This window comes from Tamandua tetradactyla, chromosome 4 (assembly GCF_023851605.1).
Source record: "Tamandua tetradactyla isolate mTamTet1 chromosome 4, mTamTet1.pri, whole genome shotgun sequence".
Taxonomy (NCBI): domain Eukaryota; kingdom Metazoa; phylum Chordata; class Mammalia; order Pilosa; family Myrmecophagidae; genus Tamandua; species Tamandua tetradactyla.
The window spans coordinates 8,592,424-8,610,999 of NC_135330.1; the positions used below are offsets into that span (position 1 = coordinate 8,592,424).

The following is an 18,576-nucleotide window of genomic DNA, read 5'->3' on the forward strand; positions in this document are numbered from 1 at the left end:
CTAGGATGATATAAATACAGATATCAGAGTTACTTGAATTTTAAATATTAAACAGTTTCTTAAATACCATTTGATGATATTCTACAAAGGTTCAACAAAGGTTCCATGCACTAGGGTAACTTTCCAAAAACCTACAACCTCCAGATGGATCCCTGGACCAGGTAAGTCCTTCAATCTGGAGGGGCCAGCCTCTCCAGATCATCAACTAGCTCAATCCCCCTATCCCATATTATCGACAGTCCCTTCCAACATGAAAAAGTTAGATAGGCATAGCCCAAATACTCCTAAAGAAAGGGATAGAAAGATCAAAGGAGACAGTGGAATTATACAAAGAAAGTAGGGCTTAACAAATGAATTTGATTGCTGAGTCATTAAATTGGTATTTCTTTTAGTTTCCAGTATCTTAGAACAGCTAGAAGTAAAAACCTAAAATTGTGTAAAATATGTGTATTGTAACACATAGCAAACTTTGAAATCTGTTCTACAATTGTTGTGCTGCGGTTTGAAATTCATTGCTTTTTGCATATGTTATTTTTCACAAAAAAGAAAAAAAAAGTCGATTGTGATGATAAAAAAAATATTTATTCCTTCTAGCCTCCTATGCTCCTGAGCAGCTAGAAGGAAAAATCTGAGAAGATGGTATGGTAGCCCATGGCAAACCCTGGGACCTGTCCTGTAACTGCCTGTGAAGAGTGCTTTGAAACTATTGTTTTTTCCTTTCTCTGCTTTGCATATATGTTATATTATAAAAAAAAAGTAAAAAAAAAAAACTATAATGGGGCATTTTTAAAGAGTACCTCATACATTTCCCTATTAAAAGATATTAATCTGCATAAGTAAAATATTCACAGATGATAATCTCTACATAGCAAGAATATACTTCTGGATATCTTAAATGTATAACTGTATTTTATATAACAATTTGCATTATTGTAGAGAAATAGAACATTTTTTGTATATAAAGTTCTTTCTCAACTAAGAAAAAGAAAAGTTTCATTTGAGAGTTGTCAACAGATGAGTAAAAAAAAAATAAAGATTAAAAAATAAATAAATAATTGGGGGAGATAAAGGGTAAAAATTGGGTGACTAAAATACTGCTGGCAAATGAGAGGGAGGGTAAGGGGTATGGGATGTTCTTTTCCTTTCTTTTCCTGGAGTGAAGCAAATGTTCTAAGAATGATCATGGTGAAGAATATACAACTATGTGATAATATTGTGAGCCACTGGTTGTATAATATGGTTGAAGAGCATATGTGCAGAGATATCTCAATAAAAATATATATTTTTAGAAATCAGTTAAAAAGAAAACAGAGCAAATACTGTATATGGCTACTTGTCTTTTTGTAACATTTAACTGCATTGTTCTTGCCAGTTTCAATCCACTGACTCAAAGATCTGAGCACCATATTAAAGTCACTCTATGATCTATCAAATGTAACAGCCCGCAGAAACTATTACATCATTATCCATTTTCAGGAAAAAGTCTAAGAGAATTGTGTTAAGTACTCGTCTGAAACCTTAACAAGACAATACAGATCACAAGTAATACGAATTGTAATGAAGAACATGGGCTGGTACAGATAGGTCTTATGTATTCTTATGTACTCTTTGGAAGCCAAAAGTTCAAGGATCAATCTTTATTTTGGATCTAGTAGCATAAAAGCTGGGTTTTCTAAGTAGGATTTCCACAAATTAAGAGAAATGTGTCACTGTAGTACCATCAATAATTCTGTGATCAGCTGACCAGCTCACACTCATTATCTGTGCCTTATGTACTACTCCCTTCTGGTTAAATTGGGAAATGGCCTTAATTGATTTCAAACCCTCAACTGCTACTTCAGGTAGCAATAGCAATAGTTTGGCATAAAGTCTCACCAATTGAACCAATGTTGGAAAGAGTAAATGTTTCTCCGTAAGATCAGCAGTTCCAATCTGACCTGCAAAGTCCAGTTTCTGAAGACAATTCAATTTACTAGCAATCTCAAATACAGAACAGATCTGAACCTTTTTTTGCATTAGGAACAATCAACCCTTGCTCAGTAGCCATCGCTTCCCTGATATTATAAGAAGCCTTATATGTTATGTGCTGGCAGTTTTCATTCACAGAAGCATTAGGAATGGGGAACTGTAGTAATCCCAAGGAAACAGCCTTTAAGAAGAAGGACATAAAGGAGACTTTAATTCCACAAGCAAAAGCAACGGGTTTTTTCTTGTAGTTTAACCAGTCCAGTAAGGTCAACCTCATCACAATGTCTCTGCAAAGTGAGAAATCTTCAGGGCTGCAGTCATCATCTTGACCATAGCTTTGTGAAAGCCTTTATTGGGTTGTTTTGACTTTCCCAGAGAATACTGGGGGTTTTGTTATTGGTATAAAGAATACTCCTTGCTCTTGGTGTTGCTGAAGGTGACATAATTTCGGCTTTAGGTGAAGGTGGTAATATAGTGCTTGCCTGCTTTGCCAAATAGTTTAAAATATCTTTAAATATTGTGCCATCTTTTCCTGAGCCAACAACTTTATTCAGCTTAATACTGTTTTTCACTGCAAGATGGCAAACTGCACGAGTTGCCAGTATTTTTTGGCCCTTTATCTCTCGGTATGTGTGTTCCTCTAGAGACACAGCAGGTATTGTTTCAACAACATCTTCTCTGAATCTTTTAAAGCTTCCGTTTCTAAGTCTACCAATGGCTCGCCAACATCCAACATAGGCAGTCTCCTCTAGTTTTTTTTAACTAGGTTATAATAGAGTTTTTTAACAACTCCATCACAACAACTAGTGATGCTAACAGAAGGTTTATCACTTTGAACTTCACAGATGCTATCAAATTAAGATACTATATGTCCTTTAACATACCATTTTTTGACAGTTACTTCTCTAATTCTCTCTCCAATGTCTGAGAACTTGAATTGAACAATGTGTCAATGTAGCACAGTAGTTGTTTTCAGGGATTTATGTGGATGACTATACTTGAATGAAGGATAACCAAAGAAACAGACAAATTTTGGCTTCAAAACATGAACATTACATGTTTGAAAATAACGAATACAAATCAGCCGCCGAGCAAGCCAGCTCCAAGTCCTCAGCATATGCACTGCCACCATCTTATTCTGGAAATGACAGCTGCTCTCCTGTTCTAAAATGATTTTTATATCATGTGCATTTTACAACAAAAAGTCAAATTATTTAAAACAAACAATGTGCTGGACATTTTATTGTATTTCTGCCTCATTTCATAAAACTACCGACTTACTTGTTTATCATGCCAAACTGAATTAAAAGTGATAGCTGATCTTGTGCAGAGGGGCAACTGCTTAATTTAAACTGCCCAGAGAGTGTCTATGAGCGATTTGCTGACTAATTTTTTCCTGGGATTTGCTGTCAGCTTTCTTTTCTTTGCTGCTGCAGCTCTTCTTGCTATTGCTCTTGCTGCTGCCATTTCTCTTCTGCTTCTCCTGTCGATTCCATTCCTGCTGCAGCTCCTCCTGCTCCTCCTCCTCCTTCTTCCCATTTCTTCTCTACTCTCCTTTAATCTTTACCATGTTTCCTATCAGATTGTTCTAGATTTTAATTGGAAGATAAAGCTGGCTGTTTCTAAACGGCAAGATCTGAAGGTTGAGTTGCACCTGAGCCATTTTCATGTGTCACTGTGCCCTAGAGAGGTTGCAGGAAGTCTGGATATTGTGCATCTCAGGCTAAAAATTGATGCATTGAACTTATAAGCTTCTCAAAGCTCAGGTCACGAATGGTACCCTCCAAAGGTGGGCTTACGCTGTGGCTGAGCACTCCAACAATTCTGTGAACTAGATGGGCCTGTGTAATTTTTCAGTTCTGTGAATTCAAACACCAGCTTTGAAGCCATGTTGATTTAGGTCCATGATTGTTTGGGCCTCTCCTCCCAGATGTTCTCCTTGAATTCTGGAGATTAAAAAATCCTCACCCCCACGATGTTTTACCTAAGAAAAGTCCTGGCATTATCAGGAGCTTTTAACATATTAATCATGCACTCTACCTTAAAAAACTTACTTTTCATGGATTCTAGGGTGCCATCATTTTCTTCCAGGATGCTTTCCATGTTAATGGCTGCTCCTACTTATTTTCTTAATAAATTCCTTTCCTCTTGTTTCTATTCAATAGACTACTACTTACTACACACTTCTTTAATCCAAGCTACCACCCTTTTTACATGAGTTTAGATGTATTTTTTTTTTTTGGTATGCTGTATGGCGGGGTTACATTTCATTATTTTTCCATGCAAGTATCCTGTCATTGCAACACCATTTGTTGAATTTTCGTTTGTTGTTTGTTTCGCTTGTTTGTTGGGAAATGCATGGACTGGGATTTGAACCAGGGTCTTCCACATGGCAGGCAAGAATTCTACCACTGAACTACCTTGCATTCCCTAGATGTATTTTTGGGAGCAGTCTCTGTTGAAGAACAAGTAGAGAATGCAATGTTATGTCATTCCAAAACATTCATAATTAAGATGATTATGAACTAGGCCTAGAATCAAAATTGCCTGTGCATGTCCTAAAATTATATGCCAAAAAATTTACGTATATGAATCCATTTTCTGAGGAAGAATGCAGAGTCTCATGTTCTTAATGAGGTCCAAGACCACCCTACCACAATGAAAAAAAATTAAGATCTCTGTTTTTAAGGTCAGTGTTCTAGTTTGCTAGCTGCTGGAATGCAATATACCAGAAACGGAATGGCTTTTAACAAGGGGAATTTAATGAGTTGCTAGTTTACAGTTCTAAGGCCGAGAAAATGTCCCAATTAAAACAAGTCTATAGAAATATCCAATCAAAGGCATCCAGGGAAAGATACCTTGGTTCAAGAAGGCTGATGAAGTGCAGGGTTTCTCTCTCAGCTGGAAGGGCACATGGTGAACACAGCATCATCTGCTAGCTTTCTCTCCTGGCTTCCGATTTCATGAAGCTCCCCGGGAGGTGTTTTCCTTCTTCATCTCCAAAGGTCACTGGCTCATGGACTTTCTGCTTCGTGGTGCTGCAGCATTCTCTGCTCTCTGAATCTCTCTGAATCTCCAAAATGTTTCCTCTTTGATAGGACTTCAGAAACAAATCAAGACCCACTCAAATGGGTGGAGACATGTCATCCCCTAATCTAGTTTAACAACCATTCTTAACTAAATCACATCAACCAGGGAGATGATCTCATTACAGTTTCAAATATACAGTATTGAATAGGGATTATTTTACCTTTAAGAAATGAGATTTATATTAAAACATGGCTTTTCTTAGGGGGCATACTTCCTTTCAAACCAGCACAGTCAGCTTCTAAGATAAGGTAGTAGCATAGACGCCTAAGAAACAACTAGCCATTTTTAACCACCTAATAATACTCAGAGTCTCAGTAAATAGTTTCCAGATGCTTGCGGAAGATATTCCCCAAGAAATATTTTTAGAAGTTTATCTGAATTCCAAATCATATTACTATCTTAAACATCTCAGTTCTATGTAAGAAGATGATCATATTGCCTCTAATCTATCTGGGAATTTTATGGAATGTTATTTAATGGCAACTTTTACCTGTAGAAGAACTGGCTTTCTAATGCATGCAGCTGATGGTTCCAACTTTGATTTGGGAAAAAGAAATCATAAATTATATAGATTCTTAATTCACTGGTGATTTATATAAAACAACAGCAAGAAATCGGATAAACAGGGCCACGGTGGCTCAGCAGACAGAGTTCTTGCCTGCCATGCCAGAGGACCCGGGTTCAATTCCCAGTGCCCGCCCATGTTAAAAAACAAAACAAAAAAAAATCGGATAAACATTGCAGAATGTTATGACTAAAAATGTTTCCCCTCAATATTCTACGATTACTTTCTCTTCCAGGACTGACAGGGTCCAAAACTGCTAGCCTTTAAGGCATACCAATTCAACAGAAGGGCCCTACATTTTCCTAATGGTAAAGGTGGGTTGGCAATGGCGAAGTCATGTACTCAAGAAAAACAGTATCTGTTCTGTGCATGAACTAATCAACAGCAACATATAACCTACATGTTGTGATTGCCTTCATTATCTGTTATTTCTGTCCCTCTTAATTTCTGGCACCACATAATTTATAAAGATTCTAATCCACACTAGGAAAATATGTTCCCAAACATGCAGTGAGACAACTTGAACTATATCAAACCTTTATTATTTACACCACTGAATCAGATGTGCTCATTCATGAAGTCACAGATGAAAACTGTCTTCTTTGAAGTAAGGCTTGACAAACCCAATGGCAGACTAAGAAATAGAAGGCAGCTTGATCTTATTCTTTGTAAAATTTTCAAATTTTCAAAGGGTTATGTTAATGGGTACACTTCATGCCTTTTGATACCTCATTCATTATTTTATAAACCTATTTACTTTACCTCATTTGGTCCTCCACAGTGGATATCCAGAAAGGTAATGACCAGTCTGGTCATCTTTTCAGCATAATCAAGTAGAAATAAGCACCTTGGTTCTTAATTTCATATAAAAATGAGTGTTCTGGAGCTGACCAGAGGTGTGGTAGGGGGAGGGGATGTGGACGCAGCAGAAATTAACATGTCCCCACTGCTTTCCAGAAAACTGGTGACTCCAGAGACTGAAGTCAAAGAGGAGTCATTCTGTCATTAACTCAAGAACAAAATGACTCTCAGAAGAAAAAAAAAGTGTTCTCTATCTCTGAGACATAATAAAAGAACTATTTTAACAGATTAACAATAGGTGGATACTCAACTATTTTATTTTTGTCTACTACCTCTTTTTTCCCCTTTAAAATTTCTATTTATCGAATGAGCAGTTGTAGGCTTACAGAAAAAATATGCAGAAATACATATTATATAACCCTTCACATACACAGTTCTCCCTATTAACATTTTGCATTAGAGTGATACCTTTATTACAAATGATGAAACGATTTTATAATTCTATTATTATTAACTACAGCCCACAGTTTACATTAGGGTTCACTTGTAGTACAATTTTATGAGGTTGCTTTTTTTTTTTTTTCATTTTTATTCTGGTATTGTCTATTACCTCTTGACTAATTAGTTTTTGTTAGGTATTCTTAGCCAAGAAGGCATTACTTCTAAAGTTATCAAGATTTTCTTTCAGGTCTGGTATTGTTGATAAATTCTTCTGTGCGTCAAGAATAGCCCACGACTGAGTCCAAGAACTTCATCTCTTCTCTATCTACACTCAGTCTCCAGGTAACCTCATCTAGTCCAATGGACCTTAAATTTCTATTTACCTTAACCTTGAGACTTGTACATCCAAATTGTCTATTCACCATTCCAACCAGAAACATTTAACAAAAATATTCGTCAGTGTATTCAAACCAAATTACTGACTTCTCTACTCCCCACTCTCTCTCTACAACAATCTTCTCCCACAATGTTTTTCATCTCAGTAAAACCGCTGGTATTTCTGGAGTCATACTTCATATCTTTTAATCAAGACCTCACATCGATTCCATCAGCAAATAGCATCTCCATGATCTTCAAAATATACACGAAAGCCACCTCCCTAGTAATAACCTAGGCTTAATCCACCATTATTTCTTGCCTCAATTATCACAATAGTCTCCTAACTGCTTGCCCTACAGTCATCATTCTTATTATGCCCCCAAATCTTTCTATGTGTATAAATGAGTTCAAGTCAAAACTTTCCAATTGTTTTCTATCAAACCTAGAATAAAGCCTAGATACCTAATCAAGGCTTATATAGTCCCTATATATTATCTAGTCCCTGGCTAACTCTTCTAACTATCTGCTATCATTTTTTCTCCAGCTTGCTTACTCTGTTACAGCTTCTTGCTATTCACTGAACACACCAAGCATACTCCTGCCTCAGGACTTATGGTTGTCCCCCAAATACTTGCGTGGATTAGCCCTTCATACCATTCAGGTCTCTGCTCAAATACCACTGCTTCAAAGGATCTCCCTAACATCCCAACACCATCATCTTTCCTTGTTTACACTTCCTTTACAACATTTATTATAGAAAATGCTTGATAATAAAGCCATTTACTTAATATCTATCTTACTCGCTAGGAAGGAAGCATAATGAGGCAGTGATTTTTGTTTTATTCACTAATGAATACCCTGAGCTTAGAAGAGTACTTGACAAATAATCAGTATATAATGAATAACTGTTGAATGAATGAATAAATATTTGGTCAGAAGACACCCGAGGGACAATGTTGGTTATCATTTGAGTCTGAACAGAGGACTTGACCCAATAATATCTCAAAGGACTAACCATCCAAAAGATTGCATGGTCAAAACACAGGTACACAATATGAATTCCTGAAGAGGAAGAGATTTTTGTCCTAGAACTGATCTGCTCTAGCATAAAAATAATTATATTCCAAGACATTCTTTCAGGAATCTCTAATCTAGAGAAGAGTCTTATTGAACCACATGTAAGATGACGGTAGCGGTATCTTACAGCAGTGCCAGAGGATATTGTACTGGAAAAGGAAAATGCTCAAATTTATGTCCTAAGACAGAAGAGGTTTTCTTTTTTTCATCACTGTATCCCCAGTACCTAGAAGTGTCTGACACATAGTAAGCACTCAATAAATACAGGTTGCTCTTGTTTCTGAATCACAGGAAAAGCATTACTTAAAGAGATGCATTCTGCTCCTAAAGAATAGAAGAATACACTATGCTCCAAAAACACAGAGTAGATCTAAACCCAATTTAGTCCAAAAAGTAGGCTTTCCACCCAAATAAAATACCTAATGAGATATATTCCTGTTTTCTTTGAAGATAAATCTTTGATAGGAAAAAAGAAGTCAAACACAAAAGGCTAGGTTGGCGTTAAGTGGGAAAAGACAAAATCAGAACGTACATGTGAGGAAAATAAAATATCATAAAAATATCTAAAATGATATGCATCCTAATAGTACCTAAAAGAATAGATCTTAAAAATTGAGAATTAGAAAAAATATATATAGCCAGCTAGAGGGAATTGTTTTGGCTCCCTTGCCCCCTCGGGAATGTGGACAGAGAAGGAAGGTACAGGAAGCCACTGAACTGTGTGCTGCAACTATCTGCCAGATATTTCCAGCTTGGTTGTGGGCAGGGGAAGTTGAAATACCCAGTTCCACAGCCTCAGATCATTTCCAAGTCAGAGTCTATGGGCCATGAGAACCATCGAGCAAACAAGTGGTGGCCATGGCTAGAAATACATTGGGTTTCTAATTAATTGAGCTGGCACCTGTAGCTGAGGACAAGTGGGCCTGAGGGGAAGAGGTGGCTCAAGAGCAACATCTGCTGAGAAGTGTGAAGTACAGTGTGACAAACTACCTATCTGCCTAGCTCCCAACAGAGCTTTAAGGAGAACCGCAATCCCTACAAGAGAACTGGGACTTGGCCTGGGGGGAAGGATTGACAAACTAAGACCAAAAAGGGACTTTCAATGCAAATCTAAAAACAAAACCATAAACATGTAAAAGAAATTAACTTAAAAAATAGCCTAATTAAGACTTTTAGATGACCTGTGTGCAACAGAAAATCATAAAGCACATTAAGATCCATACAGCACATAAGACCCAGTCAAATTAGCTAATTAAATCCTGAAGAGAGCACAGAATCTCCAACAACTAATCAAGGATATTCACAGCAACATAAAAATATTAAATAGACATTGGAAGAGCACAAAGAAGAATTTGAAACAATAAACAAAAAACCAGCAGATCTCACAGAGATGAAAGACACTATAGACCAAATTAAACGTATACTAGAAATACATAATAGCAGATTTGAAGAGGCAGAAGAAAGAATTAGCAAATTTAGAAGATATGACCACTGAACACATAAAAGAAGTGGCAAGAAAGATGGAAAAAATGGGATCAGATCTCAGGAAAATGACAGATAACATGAAGCAAACATAAGAATTATTGCTGGGGACTTTCAGATCAAGATGGCGGCTTAACAATGTGCACATTTTAGTTTGTACTCCAGAACAACTACTAAATAACCAGAAACAGTACAGAACAGCTCCCGGAGCCACAATAGTGACCAAACACACAGCGTACCCCAGTTTGGACCAACTGGACCAGCTGCGAGCACCCCCAGAACCATGAGTTCCCAAAGCTGCGGCGGCCAGTGCCCCTCCCCCACAGACCACTTCCCAGAGGGGAAAGGAAAGGACTTTACCAGCAGCAGGGACTGGGCACAATCAAACGCAATTGTGGAACTAATTAACAAATTCTGACTACTAAAAATAGGCCCCCAGATTAGGTGAACCTGATCAAAGCAGAGGTTGCTCATTTTTGCCCCGGAACCAAGGGGGCAGGACTGACAGAAAAAGGGGAAAAAAAAAAAGAAGGAAATAGAGGTTTTTGTGGCTGTGTATCAACAAAGGTTTGACTGCCTCTGGATAGCAGCAGGACTTTTCAGGCTGCAACTGCCCCAGGCATAGGCAGAAGTGAGCTCTTTTGGGGGCTTACCTGAAGCTTGCGCCTTCCCCAGGGGAGGGGTGAAGCTCCACCCAGGTGGAATCCCTCCATCAAGGAATTCAGACACCAGGGCTTGGGAATTTGAAGCCATTAAAACCAGACTACAACCTCTCCTCTGTCTCCACCACGCCCCCAGCAGGGAGAGTCTGCCAAAGTTAAAGGTACTGCATCATCTTATGCTGGTGGGACCTGCAGGCAGACAAGCACCACATACTGGGCAGGATAAGAAAAACAGAGTCCAGAGACTTCACAGGAAAGTCTTTCAACCTGCTGGGTCTCACCCGCAGGGAAAACCGACACAGGTGACTCTTTCCTCCTGATAGAAGGCCAGTTTGGTCTGGGAAAATCTGGCTAGGGTCTATAATATCTAAGTAGACCCTCCTAAGTGTGTGTGTGGAAAAGGCACCACACAAGCAGGGCAAGAAACAAGAAAACAAGAACTGAAAATTTCTCCTCTGTTAAACAAAACTTAAGCTAAAGGTCCAGATAAAGCTGAACGGAATGTCAAAGAACAGATAGACAACAAATTCATCCAGCAAGAAAACCTTAGATAAAAGAAGTGAAAGCATCTCCAGAATAAACTAATTAAGGTAATTAAATGCCTAGACGCCAGCAAAAAATAACAAATCACACTAGGAAAATTGAAGATATGGCCCAGTCAAAGGAACAAACCAACAATTCAAATGACATACAGGAGCTGAAACAATTAATTCAGAATGTACGAACAGAAATGGAAAACCTCATCAAAAACCAAATCAATGAATTGAGGGAAGATATAAAGAAGGCAAGGAAAGAACAAAAAGAAGAAATAGAAAGGCTGAAAAAACAAATCACAGAACTTATGGGAATGAAAGACACAGTAGAAGAGATGAAAAAAACAATGGAAACCTACAATGGTAGATTTCGAGAGACAGAACATGGTATTTCTGAATTGGAGGACAGAACATCTGAAATCTGACAAGAAACAGAAACCATAGGAAAAAAAATGTAAAAATATGAGCAGGGACTCAGGGAACTGAAAGACAATATGAAGCGCATGAATATACGTGTTGTGGGTGTCCCAGAAGGAGAAGAGAAGGGAAAAGGAGGAGAAAAACTAATGGAGGAGATTATCACTGAAAATTTCCCAACTCTTATGAAAGACTTAAAATTACAGATCCAAGAAGTGCAGTGTACCCCAAAGAGAATAGATCCAAATAGACATACTCCAAGACATTTAATAATCAGAATGTCAGAGGTCAAAGAGAAAAGAGGATCTTGAAAGCAGCAAGAGAAAAGCAATCTATTTCACATACAAGGGAAGCCGAATAAGACTATGCGCAGATCTCTCAGTAGAAACCATGGAGGTGAGAAGACAGTGGGATAATATATTTAAATTATTAAAACAGAAAAACTGCCAACCAAGAATTCTATATCCAGCAAAATTGTCCTTCAAAAATGAGGGAGAAATTAAAACATTTTCAGACAAAAAATCACTGAGAGAATTTGTGACCAAGAGACCAGCTCTGTAAGAAATACTAAAGGGAGCACTAGAGACAGATATGAAGACATATCCACTAGAGACAGGTGTGGAAAAGAATGTAGAAAGGAAGACTATGAGTAAAGGTAAAAGGAAGGAAAATTAAATATGACATATAAAATCCAGAAGGCAAAATAGTAGAAGAAAGTACTACCCATGCAGTAATAACACTGAATGTTAATGGATTAAACTCTCCAATCAAAAGACATAGTCTGGCAGAATGGATTAAAAAACAGGACCCATCTATATGCTGTCTCTACTCAAAGGACACGAGGCCAAGGACACAAATGGACAGTTACACACCAATATTTATAGCAGCATTATTAACAATTACCAAGAGATAGAAACAGTCAAAATGTCCATCAACAGACGTTGGCTAAACAAACTGTGACATTTACATAAGATGGAATATTATGCAGCTGTAAGACAGAATAAAGTTATGAAGTATGTAACAACATGAATAGACCTTAAGGACATTATGCTGACTGTGATTAGCCAGAAACAAAAGGACAAATACTGTATGGTCTCACTGATATGAACTGACATTAGTGAATAAACCTGCAATATTTCCTTGGTAACAGAGACCATCAGGAGATAGAAATAGGGTAAGACATTGGGTAATTGGAGCTGAAGGGATACAGACTGTGCAATAGGTCTGAATATAAAAACTCAGAAATGGACAGCACAGTGTTACCTAACTGTAATACAATTATGTTAAAACACTGAATGAAGCTGCATATGAGAATGATAGAGGGAGGAGGACTGCGGCATAAATGAAATCAAAAAGAAAGACAATAAAGATTGAGATAGTGTAATCTAGGAATGCCTAGAGTGTATAATGATAGTGACTAAATGTACAAATTTAAAAAATGTTTTTGCATGAGGAAGAACAAAAGAATGTCATTACTGCAGTGTGCTGAAAATAGATAGTACTTAATATTTTAAAATTTCAACTAATGTGTGAGACTAAATCAAAAAATGTTTATTTGGTACAAATCCATACTTTGACTAGTGCATTTCCTAATATAACTTATGTAGATAGTTTGGTTGAACAACATAAGCATATGGAACCTTGGGTAAGACATGAGATTTTGTTGGTTTGTTCATAGTGATGCCCCAAAGAATCCCAGAGTGATTTATCAGTGAGTGGAAAAGTATTTGCAAAGTCCCCTTCGGGGAATGGTGAGAATGGGGGAAAACTCAACTTCCCCAAATTGAATTCTTGATATTCTCACAAGCAGTGTGGACAACCAAAGCTATAGGCTGAGCCCCCAGACTTGGGGTTTGTTCATATGAAACTTAACCCCACAAGGGATAGGTCAAGCTTATTTAAAATTAAGCCTAAGAGTCACCTCCAAGAGAACCTCTTTTGTTGCTCAGATGTGGCCTCTCTCTCCAGCCAACACAGCAAGCAGACTCACCACCCTCCCCCTGTTTACGTGGGACATAACTACCGGGTGTGGATCTTCCTGGCAGTGTGGGACAGAAATCCCAGAATGAGCTGAGATTCAGCATCAAGGGATTGAGAAAAACTCTAGAATGAGCTGAGACCCAGCATCAAGGGATTGAGAAAACCTTCTCGACCAAAAGGGGGAAGAGTGAAATGAGACAAAGTGTCAATGGCTGAGAGATTCCAAACAGAGTCGAGAGGTTATCCTGGAAGTTATTCTTATGCATTAAGTAGATATCACCTTGTTATCTAAGATGTAATGGAGAGGTTGGAGGGAACCGCCTGAAAATGTAGTGCTGTGTTCCAGTAGCCATGTTTCTTGATGATGATTGTATAATGATATAGCTTTCACAATGCGACTGTGTGATTGTGAAAACCTTGTGTCTGATGCTCCTTTTATCTACCTTGTCAACAGATGAGAGGAACATATGGAATAAAATAAGTAATAGGGGGAACAAATGTTAAAATAGATTTAGTTTGAAATGCTAGTGATCAATGAAAGGGATCAGAGTATGGGGTATGGCCTGTAAAATTTTTTTTTTCTGTTTGTTATATTTTTCTGTTGTCTTTTTATCACTTTTTCTGAATTGATGCTAATGTTCTGGGAAATGATCATGATGATGAAATGCAACTATGTGATGATATTGTGAATTGCTGAGTGTATGTGTTGGGAATGTTTGTTTCTTACAATTTTTTTTAATTAATAAAAAATTTTAAAAAGTAAAAAATAAAAAAAAAGTATTGCTGTTCTAGAGAATGACTTGAGTGTATGATAGTGACTAAATGTACAAATTTTAAAAATGTTTTTGCATGAGGAAGAACAAAGGAATGTCATTACTGCAGGGTGCTGAAAATAGATGATAATTAATATTCTAAAATTTTAACTTATGTGTGAGACTAAAGCAAAAAAATGTTTACTTGGTACAAAATTTATATTTTGACTAGTGCATTTCCTCATATAACTTTTGTAGACAGCTTAATTAAACAACATAAGTACATGGAATCTTGAGTAAGACATGACATTTTGTTGGTTTGTCTGGAGTGATGTCTCGATAAATCCCAGAATGATTTGAACAGTGAATAAAAAAGTATTTGCAAAGTCTCCTTCGGGGAATGGTGAGCAAGGGGGAAAATTCAACTTCCCCAAGTTGAATTCTTGATATTCTCACAAGCAGTGTGGACAACGAAAGCTATAGGCTAAGCCCCCAATCTTGGGGTTTGTTCATATGAAACTTAACCCAACAAAGGATAAGTCAAGCCTACTTAAAATTAGGCCTAAGTGTCACCCCCAAGAGAGCCTCTTTTGTTGCTCAAATGTGGCCTCTCTCTCCAGCCAACACAACAAGCAAATTCACCACCCTACCCGCTGTCTACATGGGACATGACTCCCAGGGGTGTGGACCTTCCTGGCAACGTGGGACAGAAATCCTAGAATGAGTAGAGACTCAGCATCAAGGGATTGAGAAAACCTTCTCGACCGAAAGGGGGAAAAGTGAAATGAGACAAAATAAAGTGCCAATGGCTGAGAGATTCCAAACAGACTCTAGAGGTTATCCTGGAGGTTATTCTTATGCATTAAACAGACATCACCTTGTTAGTCAAGATGTAATGGAGAGGCTGGAGGTAAGTGCCTGAAAATGTAGAGCTGTGTTCCAGTAGCCATGTTTCTTGAAGATGATCGTATAATGATATAGCTTCCACAATGTGTCTGTGTGACTGTGAAAACCTTGTGTCTGATGCTTCTTTTATCTACCTTATCAACAGACGAGTAAAACACATGGAATAAAAATAAATAGGGGGAACAAATGTTAAAATAAATTTAGATTGAAATGCTAGTGATCAATGAAAAGGAGGGGTAAGGGGTATATATGTATGAATTTTTTTCTGTTCTCTTTTTATTTCTTTTTCTGAATAGATGCAAATATTCCAAGACATGATCATGATGATGAATATTCAACTATGTGATGATATTGTGAATTACTTATTATATATGTAGAACGGAATGATCATATGTTAAGAATGTTTGTGTTTCTGTCTTGTCATTTTTTTAAATTTAAAAATTAATTTAAAAATTCAAGATTTAATTAATAATGATAAATAATTATTGGTGTCCTACAAGAAGAAAACAGATAAGAAGGCTAGTTGGAGATAATAGGAAAAAACTTCCCAACTCTTACAAAAGAGATAAATATGCAAATCAAAGAAGACCAATGAACCCTAAACAGAAAAAATCCAAATAGGCTTACTCTAAGACACACTGATCAGTATTTTACATTCTGAAACAAACATGGAAGCAGCAAGGAGAAAGCGATTCACTACTTAGAAGGGAAACCACATAAGACTGAGCTCAGATTACTCAAAAGTCACCAAGGACACCAGAAGGCAGTGGTATGATATATTTAAGATTTTGAATGAGAATGATTTCCAGACTAAAATTCTTTGCCCTACTCAGTTGTCCTTCAAAATTAAGGGAGAGATTAAAATTTTCACTGCAAAAGGCTAAGAGAATTTGCCAACAAAAGACCTGCCCTACAAGAAACACTAAAGGGAGTTCTGTTGACTGAAAACAAGACAGGAGAGGGAGGTCTGGAGGAGAGCACAGAATTGAAGAGTAATACTAAGAGTAACTCTTTTTTTTTTTTCACATGGGCAGGCACCGGGAATCAAACCCGGGTCCTCGGGTATGGCAGGCAAGCACTCTTACCTGCTGAGCCACCGTGGCCTGCCCATAAGAGTAACTTAAAGAATTATAAGAAAGAGAGGGAAAAGGATATATAAATCTGATAAATAAATACTCAAGTATAAGATTGTACATTCATGAACTGTTTTTATGGTAGTAATTCTGAATGCTAATAGACTACACTCAACAATTAAAAGATACAGATTGGCAGAATGGATTAAATGATATGATCCACTTACATGGTTTACAAGAGACACATCCTAGACCTAAGGATATAAATTGATTGAAAGTGAGAGGATGAAAAATGGAAAAAGACATTTTATGCACACTCTAACCAAAAGAAAGCAGGGGTAGCTTTATTAATATCAGACAAAATTGACTTTAAATGTAAAGATGTCATAAGAAGGAAGGGTACTATATATTAATAAAAGGGACAATCCACCAAGAAGAAATAAAAATCATACATATTTACGCTCCCAATCAAGCTCCAAAATATGTGAAGCAAATATTGGCTAAATTCAAGGAAGCAACTGATATTTTAACAATAGTGGGAGATTTCAATACAACACTCTCCTATACTGACAGAACAACTAAACAGAGGATCAATACGGAAATAGAAAATTTAAATAATATGATCAATGAATTAGACCTAACTGATATTATATATCATTAATATCATTACGCCTTAAAATATCAGCATATATTTTCTTCTTTAGTGCTCATGGCATATTCTCCAGGATAGACTGATATGCAGAGACACAAATCAAGTCTTTATAAATTTAATAAGATTGAAAGTATTCAAAACACTTTCTCTGACCACAACGAAACTGAACTGGAAATCATTAACAATCACCAAAGAACTAGAACATTTACAAATATATGGAGATTAAACAATATTCTTAAACAAACAGTGGGTCAAAGAATAAATTGTTACAGAAATTGGTAAATATCTGGAGATGAATGAAAATGAAAACACAACATATCAGAAATTGTGGGATGTGGAAAAGGCAGTGCTGAGGGAAATTTATCACCCTAAATGCCTAAATTAAAAAAGAACAAGCAAAAATAGAGGACCTGACTGCTCAACTGGAGGAATAAAGAAAGAACAGCAAACTAACCCCCAAGTAAACAGAAGATGAGAAATAAGAAAGATTAAAGCGGAAATAAATGAACTGGAGAACAGCAACAACAACAACAAAACAATAGAAAGAATCAACAAACTAAAAGTTGGTTCTTTGAGAAAATCAACAAAATGGATAGACCCCCTAAGCTAGACTAACCAAAAAAAAAAAAAAAGAGAGAGAGAGATAGAAGGTACAAATAAAATTAAAAATAAGGAGTCATTACGATGGAAACTGAAGAAATTTAAAAATTCATAAGAAGATATTACAAACAACTATATACCAAGAAACTATACAACTTAGAAATATTGGACAAATTTCTAGAAACATATGAATTACCAACACTGACTCAAGAAGAAATAGAAGATCTTAACAAACTAATTATAACTGACGAGATTCAATTAGTTATTAAAAATCTTTTTACAAAGAAAAGTCCAGGGGCAAACGGCTTCACCTGGGAATTTGAAATCAAACATTCCAAAAAGAACTAAAACCAATTCTACTCAAATGCTTTCAGAAAATTGAGGAAAAAGAAAAAGAATCATTATTTAACATTTTATTAAGCTAATATCACTTTAATACCAAAACCAGATAGAAATGTTATAAGAAAGGAAAACTACAGACCAATTTCTCTAATGAGCATAGATGCAAAGATTCTCAATAAAATTCTAGTAAATCAAATCCAATGATACATAAAAAGAATAATACACCATGACCAAGCGGGATTTATACAAGGAATGCAAGGGTGGTTCAACCTAAGAAAATTAATTAATGTAATACAGCATATTAATAAATTAAACAGGAAAAATCATACAATCATATCAAATGATGCTGAAAAACCTTTCAACAAAATTCAACATTCTTTTCTGGTAAAAACACTACAAAAGGCAGAAATCACAGAAAACTTCCTCAGCATCATAAAGGGCATATATAAAAACCCATAGACAACATCATTCTCAATGGTGAAAGATTGAAATCATTCCCCTTAAGATCAGGAACAAGACAAGGATGCCCACTGTCACCACCAGTATTTTACATTGTACCAGAAGTCCTAGCTACAGTAATTAGGCCAAGAGAAAGAAACAGAAGGCATCTAATTAGGTAAGGAAGAAGTAAAACTTTCATTAATCATAAGATGACATGATCCTATACTTGGAAAACCCATGAGAAATCCATGACAAAGCAACTTGAATTAATAAACAAATTTAACATAGTGGCAGGAGACTAGATAATGTAAAAAAATTAGAAATGTCTCCATACACAAATAATGACTTAAATATGGAGACAATGAAGGAAAAAAATCCCACTCAAAACAGCCACTGAAAGAATTAAGTATTTAAGA

At 36.6% G+C, this 18,576-nt stretch overlaps 1 protein-coding gene and 1 pseudogene across 6 annotated transcripts in view; both read right to left on the reverse strand.

The window, feature by feature from the left end:
- ASH1L (ASH1 like histone lysine methyltransferase) overlaps nucleotides 1-18,576 on the reverse strand; it is a 340,594-nt gene that overhangs the window by 313,107 nt on the left and 8,911 nt on the right. The window lies entirely within an intron of this gene.
- LOC143679931 (lipoamide acyltransferase component of branched-chain alpha-keto acid dehydrogenase complex, mitochondrial pseudogene) lies at nucleotides 198-17,361 on the reverse strand (annotated as a pseudogene). Its single transcript, XR_013173989.1, has 2 exons — nucleotides 5,549-17,361; nucleotides 198-5,068 (listed from the first exon to the last, which is right to left on the reverse strand). The product of XR_013173989.1 is annotated as a lipoamide acyltransferase component of branched-chain alpha-keto acid dehydrogenase complex, mitochondrial pseudogene (transcript).